The 10,859-nt window shown below is 41.5% G+C and overlaps 1 long non-coding RNA gene across 1 annotated transcript in view; it reads right to left on the bottom strand.

The window, feature by feature from the left end:
- Positions 1-10,624, bottom strand: part of LOC145428849 (uncharacterized) — a 35,060-nt gene extending 24,436 nt beyond the window's left edge. Inside the window, exon 1 of the long non-coding RNA XR_013909182.1 lies at positions 10,465-10,624. This is a non-coding gene — a long non-coding RNA (uncharacterized LOC145428849). The remainder of the gene's footprint in view (positions 1-10,464) is intronic.
- Between the last annotated feature and the right edge of the window lie 235 nt (positions 10,625-10,859).

The raw sequence follows: 10,859 nt of genomic DNA, 5'->3' as shown, positions 1-10,859 counted from the left end.
AAGAAACTCAACTCTATAATAAACTCAATTCAAATAAACATAACTGAACTTAAATCAACGGAAATTAAGGTCAAACTGCACACAGCTACACTGACCTGAACCCTTCTTCTGAAACACCTGAGTTCGTCTGCTTAAATAGTCCCCTTAATCAAACACTTTCTCCTCTGGACTATTCCATTCAGTAGGTAGGTGAGATGAACATGATTATATTCATCCTCTACTACTCCTCTTGACTGGCAACATAAACTCTGGTGTAATCAATACATATCACAACATTAAATCTATTTCTTTATAAACCCTTTAAAATCAACTTTATTAAATTATAAGAATTCTTCCCCTCCTGCCCTTGGTCTCTTCCTGTGACCTCAGATGAACCCAGAAGGTATAAAGCAGGAAGTAGAACTACATTTCCTCCTTTTGCTTCTGGAAGACAGGTAGGTAAAGGTAAGTTCAAACAATACAAATTAACAGTTGAAATAAATAACATGTTAACTTAACAAACTTGCATGAATTGATTTAAACCAAGATGTTATATTATTTAATCTGTAAAAGTGCAGAACATAAACAAACCCGGGATAGTAGATGTTTGCCTATTGCAGATTACATGTGAAATATGGTTAAATCAAAACAAGAATGTTAACTAAGAATGTAGACAAATGGTCTTATCACCCACTTTGTCACACTCCCCCCCCCTTAAGACCGTTACTCCTCTGAGTCATGGGACAGGAAATCAGCAATGACATTCTTATGTCCAGGTCTATACTGGACCTGGAAACGAAAAGGCTGGAGAGATAAATACCATCTTGTTATCCTGGCATTAGTGTCTTTCATATTATGAATCCATTGCAAAGCACGATGATCAGTCTCAAGAACAAACTCTTTCCCAACAAGATAATATCGCAAGGTGTCTAGAGCCCATTTAATCGCCAATGCCTCCTTTTCAATGGTCGAATACCTCATTTCCCTTGGAAAAAGTTTTTGACTGATGTACTGGACAGGCAACTGCTGCCCTTCCTCTCCTTGCAGTAAAACAGCTCCCAGACCCACCTCAGAGGCATCTGTTTGTACTGTGAATGGAAGGTTAAAATCTGGACACTGCAAAACAGGTTTCTGACACAAACAGTCTTTCAAATCATTAAATGCATTCTCAGCATCTTTCGTCCACCTGATCCTTGTAGGACTAGATTTTCTTGTCATGTCAGTCAATAAAGCTGCTCTTGATGAAAAATTTGGAATTAGTCGACGATACCAACCTACTAATCCCAAAAATGATCTCAACCTTTTCTTTGTGTTTGGCAAGAGTGCTGCAGCAACTGCATCCACTTTTCCAACCTGAGGGCGAATGCCTCCACCCCCTATTACATAACCCAGGTACTGCACCTCGGGCTTGGCGATGTGACATTTCTTGGCATTTATGACAAGTCCAGCATTTGCGATACGTCGAAACACATCAGCAAGATGTTTCAGATGATCTTCCCATGTACCACTATAAACAACAATGTCATCAATGTAGGCAGCTGCATATTGTTCTGCACCCTTCAACACTCGATCCACCAACCTTTGGAATGTAGCTGGTGCTCCATGCAAACCAAAGGGCATCACTGTGAATCTAAACAGTCCACTCGGCACTCTGAATGTTGTTAAGTCCTTAGATGAGTCTGTCAAGGGAACCTGCCAATAACCTTTACAGAGGTCAAGGGTAGTCAGAAATTTAGCATTTCCCAAACGATCAATTAGTTCATCAACCCTCGGCATTGGATAAGGATCAAAAGCAGACACAGAATTTAACTTAGAAAAATTTACACAAAATCTAAGCTTAGGATCATCTTTCTTTGGTACAAGCACAACAGGGCTACACCACTCACTGTGCGATGGCTCAATGATTCCTGCAGCCAGCATCTCCTCCAGCTCACTTTTCAACTCAGGCAATAGCTTAGCTGGGATACGGCAAGTGGTATCTCTAATTGGCCGTTGGTCTGGAGAATGCAAAGTGATTTTGTGTTCAATGAGGTGTGTACGACCTGGCTTTAGACTGAAGAGTTCTTTGGTCATAAGTGATTGCACCTCCTGACGTCTTTCCAAAGGCAAATGGTTTAAATCTGGAAACACAGTTTTGACAGCTGAAGAAGGGAAGTACTGCTCCTGAGGCTCTTCCTCATCCACAACTGTACATGCCCTCTCTTTGCTCGGGTAGACATCTTCTCCACTCCTTAATTGGCCTGGAATCCCACTGCTGCCACCAAATGTGGTAGGACTCGACTTAAGCGGTCAAAGAAGTGCAGGAGACTGATGCTGTCCAGTGTAGCAAGTGATTTATTCACCATTCTGTGGCCCAAGAATATTTACAAAGAAACAAATAAGAAACTCAACTCTATAATAAACTCAATTCAAATAAACATAACTGAACTTAAATCAACGGAAATTAAGGTCAAACTGCACACAGCTACACTGACCTGAACCCTTCTTCTGAAACACCTGAGTTCGTCTGCTTAAATAGTCCCCTTAATCAAACACTTTCTCCTCTGGACTATTCCATTCAGTAGGTAGGTGAGATGAACATGATTATATTCATCCTCTACTACTCCTCTTGACTGGCAACATAAACTCTGGTGTAATCAATACATATCACAACATTAAATCTATTTCTTTATAAACCCTTTAAAATCAACTTTATTAAATTATAAGAATTCTTCCCCTCCTGCCCTTGGTCTCTTCCTGTGACCTCAGATGAACCCAGAAGGTATAAAGCAGGAAGTAGAACTACATTTCCTCCTTTTGCTTCTGGAAGACAGGTAGGTAAAGGTAAGTTCAAACAATACAAATTAACAGTTGAAATAAATAACATGTTAACTTAACAAACTTGCATGAATTGATTTAAACCAAGATGTTATATTATATAATCTGTAAAAGTGCAGAACATAAACAAACCCGGGATAGTAGATGTTTGCCTATTGCAGATTACATGTGAAATATGGTTAAATCAAAACAAGAATGTTAACTAAGAATGTAGACAAATGGTCTTCTCACCCACTTTGTCACAGTGACAGACATGACTGGGGGATAGGACAGGGAGAAAGAATGAAAGAAAGAGAGGGAGAGAAAGAAAACCAAAGGGGAGAAGAGACGGTGAGAAGGGGGGGGAAGAAAAAAAAACAAAAAACAAAACAAAACACCTGGGTCACCTGTATGGAGAAAAAAAACAGAAGAGAAAGCAAACAACAAAGAGCAACATAATAAAAAAAACGGCACCATCACAATAAACTAGCTAGCAGTAGATATCAGTAGATACTAAATAATAAACGATATTGTGCAGCACGCAAGATAGACAGCGCACAATGTGCTTTGAGGCAGCAGCCAAGAAAGCTGTAGTCCGCGTCTGTGAATACCCGTGTGTACACCTGTGTGCATACCTGTGTGGATCAGCATGCTTGCATTCCAAAGGTTTCTCCATGTAACGATCTGCTATGGAGTGTGGGGAGCCACAGCCCCGTCCTCCAGGGTATGAAGCAGGTATGGAAGAGATCAAAACTCCAGACATCCAGAGGCCCCCAGAACACAAGAGACCAAGGAAGACCAACAGAGGGGCAGCCGCGCCACTGTCCCAGTAAGAGCTGAGGAGAGTCCCAGATGAGGGCTCACTCAGCAGCCGTGGAGCAGAAGCCAGGGGGAGTTGCAGTGACGCGCCCGTGAGCTCCGCCGGCAGCCAGCTGTGCCTGAGTGACCGAGCCCCAGGCCGAGAGGCCGGGGGCACCCCACCTCCGAAGTGGCCCGAGCGAGCCCCAGGCTCCAGGCCCCGATGAGCGGCCGTCAAGGAGTGAGCCGGTGTGTACCCGGACGCCCACCCCTACACACAAAGAACCACCAACGCACCGACCCCTGAGGGAGTCCGCCACTGGCAGGGGAAGTGGTGGTGGGTGGAGATAGGCCTCCAAACCTTGGAGGGCCTGAGATGTCCCCAGAGAGGTGGTGTCTGATACCCAACCTGACATATAGACACAGACATACAGGCACACACAGACACAAACATCCATTCCCTCATGCTCTCATATGCACTTACTCCACACTCAACCAACGTGGAGACAGACATAAAGAGACGCTGTGCACACGATCACACTCCCCAAGCGTACTCTACGAACCGGGTCTAGGTACCCTTGCCCCTGGAGGGGGGAACTGCACCCAGACCCAGGTGGTGTTACCCTTTTCCCTGCGGTGGGGGGGGGGCAGACCGCCCCGACTCCGCAGCAGCGGGGAGGCCCCACACTCCAGACCGCAGTCGGACGGCCAACTCCTCCTCCTAGCCCCCCCGCTCCAGCAGGCCGCAGAGAACGGGGGTGAGAGAAGACTCCAAACCTCCCTCCACCCGCTCATTGTAGTGTTGATGCATGTGTGTTCTAAGGTGCAATTAAAACCCAGGAGGGCATGGAGCCAGAGAGCAGCAGGTAAGCGCATGGTCCCTCCTGCTAGCCCTCAATGTCTACGTGTATTTAAAATTGAGAGGTGGGCAACGACGCCAGGGGTGAGGTGTACACCCTGATGGTAATTTGGACTCCGTGTATCGTGCCCACCCCCAAGATCCTATATGTATGTGTAATGAGAGTGTGAGTAATGTGAATGTCTAAGTTGTGGGATAAAATTGAGGCAGAGGCAGCCAGAAGGGGACGGGGGGGTAGCCTCCTCTACACCCTGGTGACATACCCCTACTCCAAGGCCCTCCATGTGTGGGTGGTTGTGGTGGAGCGGGAAGAGAGAGGCAGCTGGAGATGGGGGGGGAAGGAAGGGAGGGGCAGGTGACCCCTCCCTGGGGCCAGCTCCTCCGCTGACCCCAGTAGGCACTCCCATACTCCACGACCCGCCAGGGAAAGGGGGCCCAGGCCCATCCAGACCGGGGCCCAGTGCAGCAGCGCCCCCCGGCCCCACAGAGCCCGGGACAGTCCACCCAACCCCACCACAGAGAAAACTGCACCCACCCCACCATCCACTCATCTTCCAGACTACATGAGACAATAGACGCCCAGGCTGAGATCTTCCTCCACCTCTCCTGTATCTCCCCCTCCTGCAGAGAGTTCCCGAGGAGAGGAAAGCTCCTGCAAGATGTGACAATCTCCCCCACCAATGTTCTTATCCAGGGTGTAAGTTAATAACACAAAATATTGCCACAATCCATAAAATCATTACTTAAAACGTATGTACATATATACATATATGTATATATTACATAACTATATTACGTAGTTTTTACGTAATACCCTTATTTGTAACTGCCCTCAATTAGTACACCTGTGTATTTTCATAACAGCCTACAATGCATTGTAATTGGATGCTTGCTGCTCCTTCAAGTTCCTTAAAACCCCTGATAGGACAAGGTCATTCCACAGAAGGGAACTCTCTTGTACACTCAAGATGAAGATAAGTGCTCTGAGATTCCTCATTCTTACAGTTCTGTTCAAATTGGCCCTTGGTATCCTCCCTGGGCACAATCATTATGTTAGCATAAAAATGACTTGGTCAGACGCCAGAACATATTGCAGAGAGCACTACACTGATCTGTCTTCAATCAACAATCAGGAAGAAGAAGATGCACTGCTTCAACTTTTTTCACTTGTTCATTCAGATTCAGAGGAAAAAGATGATGCATCACTTCAACAAGACAGTTGGATTGGCCTCTACAGTGATGACCATGACACTTGGAAGTGGTCAGGAGGAACAAATGCATCTTTCTTCAACTGGACAAAAGGGCATGATGCAGCTGCAAACAGAAAATGTGTTGTATTCAGTCAAGCTGGCTGGCTTAAAAACAACTGTGAGAACAAATTCAGCTTCTTCTGTTTTCACAACAACATGGTGTTGGTGAAAGAAAACAAAACGTGGGAGGAAGCACTCGATCACTGTCGCAGCCAGAACATGGAACTGGTCAGTTTACTTTCTAAGACAGCACTTGTTCAAGTCCTGCAAACAAGCAAGGCAACGGAGACTGACCATGTGTGGATCAGCCTGCGCTACCTAGCTGGCACCTGGCTGTGGGTGGATAGGGCCATTGACGACCAGCAGTCTAGAATCCCACAGGAGCTGCCTCAGTGTCCCACCTGGACTCACCGTTGTGCAGCCTTCTCACTGAGCAAGCAGCGTTTGGACAGCTGGGACTGTGCAGACAGGCTGAACTTTATCTGCTACTGTAAACCTTTCCATCTGTTGTAGGATAAACTGTGTCAGTGCAGTGTGATATACATATAATCTATACTACGAAATCACATATCAGCTCATATAGATATATCTATGACTTTACAAACATAAATGGATTATGTTGTTCTAAAATGTAATGTGCATGTAAATTGTGATGACAAAATAGTCATCAAAGTCAGTTTCAATACTTACTAAATTCCATGAAATATACGCCGATAGTTGTTTGTTGTTCTGTTCTTTTGTCTGTTTATGTGTTGTAACAAAAGACATTCCAGATTTTGGGATAAATAAAGTATATCTTCTCCTGTTATGTTGCCTTACCACAATTGCTTGCTTAGTATTTACTTTTTTTAAATTACCAACAAATTAGAGGAACTGGGAATGGAGGAAGATTATTTCTATAAGTATATCTAGGGCTACTTTGAAAAAGATCCGTAATAAAGCTCTGGCCACTTTGAATCCTATCTGTATTTATGCTACTGACTCAATTAAATGCTGATAGTACAAAATTAAACTTCAGCAAAAATTTTCATACTCATTTTGTCAAAGTCACAGGAAGACACATGAGAAAGGCAAATAAGTTGCATGTGGGTCTGGAGCCACACATTTAAGACCTTAAACAAACAAGTAAAATAAACTACTTCTTTGTATTCTTTAAAGTTATTGAACACTCCACCACAAAAACTGATCACTTTAAATGTGCAGTAAAGTGACAGGACAGTTCCACTAACACTAGCTCATTTAATATTTTAATGCTTGTATAATTTTCAACTGGACTCTATGAACAATTCATGTAAAAGTAACACAATTTTTAAGCTTGATAGAAAATGCCCCCAAAACAGTTCAATCCCAGATGAGACCAGATTGAGGAAAATGGTATCTGAGAGATAAGTACATATTTCTATCTGTATCGTCACATTCGCATTCAGTATATTAAGACAAAAGAAAATCAGTGACTATTGAAATTTTATGTACAAAGGCAGAAAAATACACAATTTCAGACTCACTACTTGATGTCTTCTCATTATTTGATCTTAATGGGTAACACAGATAGCTGGAAATACTATCCGTTCAGCATGAGCTTGGCTCGGCGTGCACTGAGCTTTAAAATCACAACCTCGGATAAAAACAAAACAAAAAACATGTGCCATATTATACTATGTAGTTTTTCGTTTAATTAAAAAAAAAGTCAAATTTCAAAAGTAGTGCATGAAAAACTAAGTACACCTCAAGATTCAACAACTTATAGAACCACCTTTTGCAACAATAACACTTTACCTTTTCTCTAGGACTTTTAACAGTCTTGCACATTGTTGTGTAATGGTCTCACATTTAATGTAGAAGACTTTCATATATAGAGGAGTTCGTGGTCACCTGACTGACTGTAAGTTGCCTGGACCTTTAGTATCACTGAGGTATAAAAAAAATGTTGCCAGGCTATTCATGTTATATAAATTTGACATAAAAATGACAGTTGCTTTAGTGATTTAGACTTTAGCCTAGGAAACAACAAAACCCCTTTAACTGAACACTGGTCACAGTTTAATTGCTTTAGACTGACAAATATTTTTCTGTTTTTATGGTTGCATTAATGCACTGCTGATGTTTTTTTTAACATATTCAATATTTTTCTGTACTTTCCATCTGCATAGGAAAAAGTTCAATTTTTATTTTAATTAATCCACCTATTACTTAGCTGAATTTTTATATGCAGTTTTTGTGCAAAAAAAGTCCAGTGTTAGCCTTGCAGTATGCTTACACATTTACTTCCATCTCTAATAAATTGCCAAAAACATATTTTATCCCTATAATGTTATCGCAGTCAATACAATAGTATTTGACAAAAATGGAATAACTAAAATTCTTATTTTTCTTCCTGTTATTAAGAAGAAGAAAAAGAATTCTAGTTATTCCATATTGATCAAATTCTTCAAAATAAAGGCAATGAAAGGAGTTTAACAGTGGTCCTGTGATTACATTATGCAGGGTTCTCAGTCATGCTACCTAATGAAATGCAAATCAATATTTTGACTAAGGCAGTGCAGAAAGCAGCCTGCATGACTAAATGCTGTAGTGTAAATTTTCATAGTTAAAAGCACAAATGAAAAATTCAAAACATTTCATTAGCAGACTGCATGGATTAATAGTCCTGAGTTTGCATGTGAATTACACGGAGGGCAACACAAAACACACTATTTTCAATCATTTTCAGTCTCACCAGTTTTTTTTCTGTTAAAATTGAATGTTTTTTTTTTATTTATCTAACACGTTTATGTTTTCTGAAAAGTTAAGGGAAGGCCAACAGAGTTTTAGAAACCTGATGTCTGCAAATCAGCTTAATGCTGAGAAGTTAACCCTGGTTGACAGGCTAGTATCAACATCACATTCGAATCCGAGAACCAAAATCTGCGTATTAAAAAACAAACAAACAAACAAAAACTTCTGAGCAACTAATTAATGCCATAATTTCCCACAGAGAGGGCAGAATGATACCAATTTTTTTCTATTATCAGTCCTGAATGAGTAGCACAGATGACTGGGAAAATTTCAAACAAAGTCAAACCCCTTATAATCATTAGTTAATACTTTCCATGCAGCCTTATTTGTGAATGCCATCAATTAATTTCAGTACACCTGTGCATTTTCATACCAGGCTAAAATGAACTCTGATTGGATGCTTGCTGCTCCTTCAAATGCTTAAAGTCCCCAACAGAGTTAAGTCATTCCACAGTAAGAAACTAACATCCACTCAACATGAAGATAAGCACTCTCAGATTGCTTATTCTTATGGGTCTCTTCAAGATGACCCTCTGCACCTACTTTGGTACTAATTATTATGTCAAAGAACAAATGACTTGGTCTGACGCCAGAAAATACTGCAGAGATAAATATACTGATCTGTCATCAATCGGTAACCAGTATGAAGAGGAATTATTCATCAGTTACATTTCCTCTTTGGCATCGGTACGAACATCGTACTGGATTGGTCTCTACCAGGATGACAGTGATAACTGGAAGTGGTCAGGGGGGACAAATGCATCTTTCTTCAACTGGGATCCACAGGACCCTATAGATCCTAATAACAGATGTGTTGTAGAAAACCAAGCTGGCTGGCGTAAAAAGAATTGTGAGGACAAATTCTTCTTCTTCTGCTTTAAGAGCCACCTGGTCCTGGTGAAAGAAAACAAGACGTGGGAGGAAGCACTCGAGCACTGTCGTATAAAGGGCATGGAACTGTTCAGCTTGCGCTCATATTCTGATCTGATTCAAGTCATGGCGACAAGCAGAACAGCCGAAATCAACAACATGTGGACCAGCCTCCGCTACCTAGCTGGCAGCTGGCTTTGGGTGGATCGTATCCTTGCTGATCACCAGGCCAAGAACCAAAACGAGATGCCTCAGTGTCCCACCTGGACTCACCGCTGTGGGGCCCTCTCACTGGATGAGCAGCACTTGGTCAGCTGGGACTGTGCAGACAGACTCAACTTTGTCTGCTACAATGGAGCTTGAATATTTGCATAAATGTAATGCTGTATTTTGCTACACATATAATCTTTAATATAAAATGCATATTTGCGTTGATAACGATATATTCAAGTCTTTGCAAAAAGATAGATAGCAATCATTATTGTGAAGTGTTTTTGATCCAACTGTAATGCACATATAGAATCTAGAATTTCCCTTATATAAAATTAAATAGTTAACTACCTTTATTCTAGGACCTTCCATTGTTTTTTTCCCTCATCATGTTAATTACTTCCAAAGATATTCAAAAAAGATTGTTATGTTCAAATAGATAATAAACACTCTTAAAAGACACTGTATGTTTTTTGTGACGAATTTAACAAAACGCTAGACATGACATGTTACCTTCTGCTCGTTTCTTGGTCTGTGGTACCCTGAAGATGGTATACTTGGTATCTCAGATGAGAGAAAATCCACCGATAGTCTAGCTCATAAGCTTTTTTTAATGTATTTCTGATATATTCTCATTTCATTTGAGTTAGTTTTGCAAATACACTACATTTTAGTTGATGTTTCAGTGCTTTCTTATTTTTAGTTCGGTTTACTAAAAGTTTAAATGTAGCTTTAGTTAACAAGTGACCTGACAGTGTCCAGATACACTGGAGAGCGGGCTTGCATGTGTGAAAAGCCTGACTTCATATGTGTTTTAATGTGCAGCCACAGCAAATTAACCACTGCTGTCATTCTGATGTGACCTTTATCAGCCCTTGTTGTTACATGCTGACAGCCCTTACATGCCTACTGTAATGGTTCACTTACCCAGCCTGCCGGGCTTCACTCCTCCATTGTCTGTGCTGCTGATGTAAAGCCGTGAGGGTGGAAAGGTTAGTGGAGTGTTGGCTGGCAGCAGATCAGCAATGACTCTAAAGAAGACCACATCAGTCCATCATTGCACATATCAAAACATGTTACTTAAAATCTCTCATTCTAGCTCGCAGTCAAACCCAAAGTTTATATCCTCTTTGATTTAGTTTAATTTAGTTTAGATTTAAAGAAGCTACAATAAATTAGTTTGTGTTTGATGTCTTTGTAATTTAATGTGACAGTTGTCCTATAAACATGACACAATGTGCAAAACCAACCTATATTTTCCACTCTGTGGATGACCTAACAGGGGATGAGAAACCAGGACCAGTAGTCCCTTTGGTGGGCCA

The sequence above is a fragment of the Astatotilapia calliptera genome, chromosome 5 (assembly GCF_964374335.1).
Source record: "Astatotilapia calliptera chromosome 5, fAstCal68.1, whole genome shotgun sequence".
NCBI classification, from domain to species: Eukaryota; Metazoa; Chordata; class Actinopteri; order Cichliformes; family Cichlidae; genus Astatotilapia; species Astatotilapia calliptera.
The sequence above is the reverse complement of the archived record's forward strand: the minus strand, read 5'-3'. Positions and strand labels throughout refer to the sequence as shown.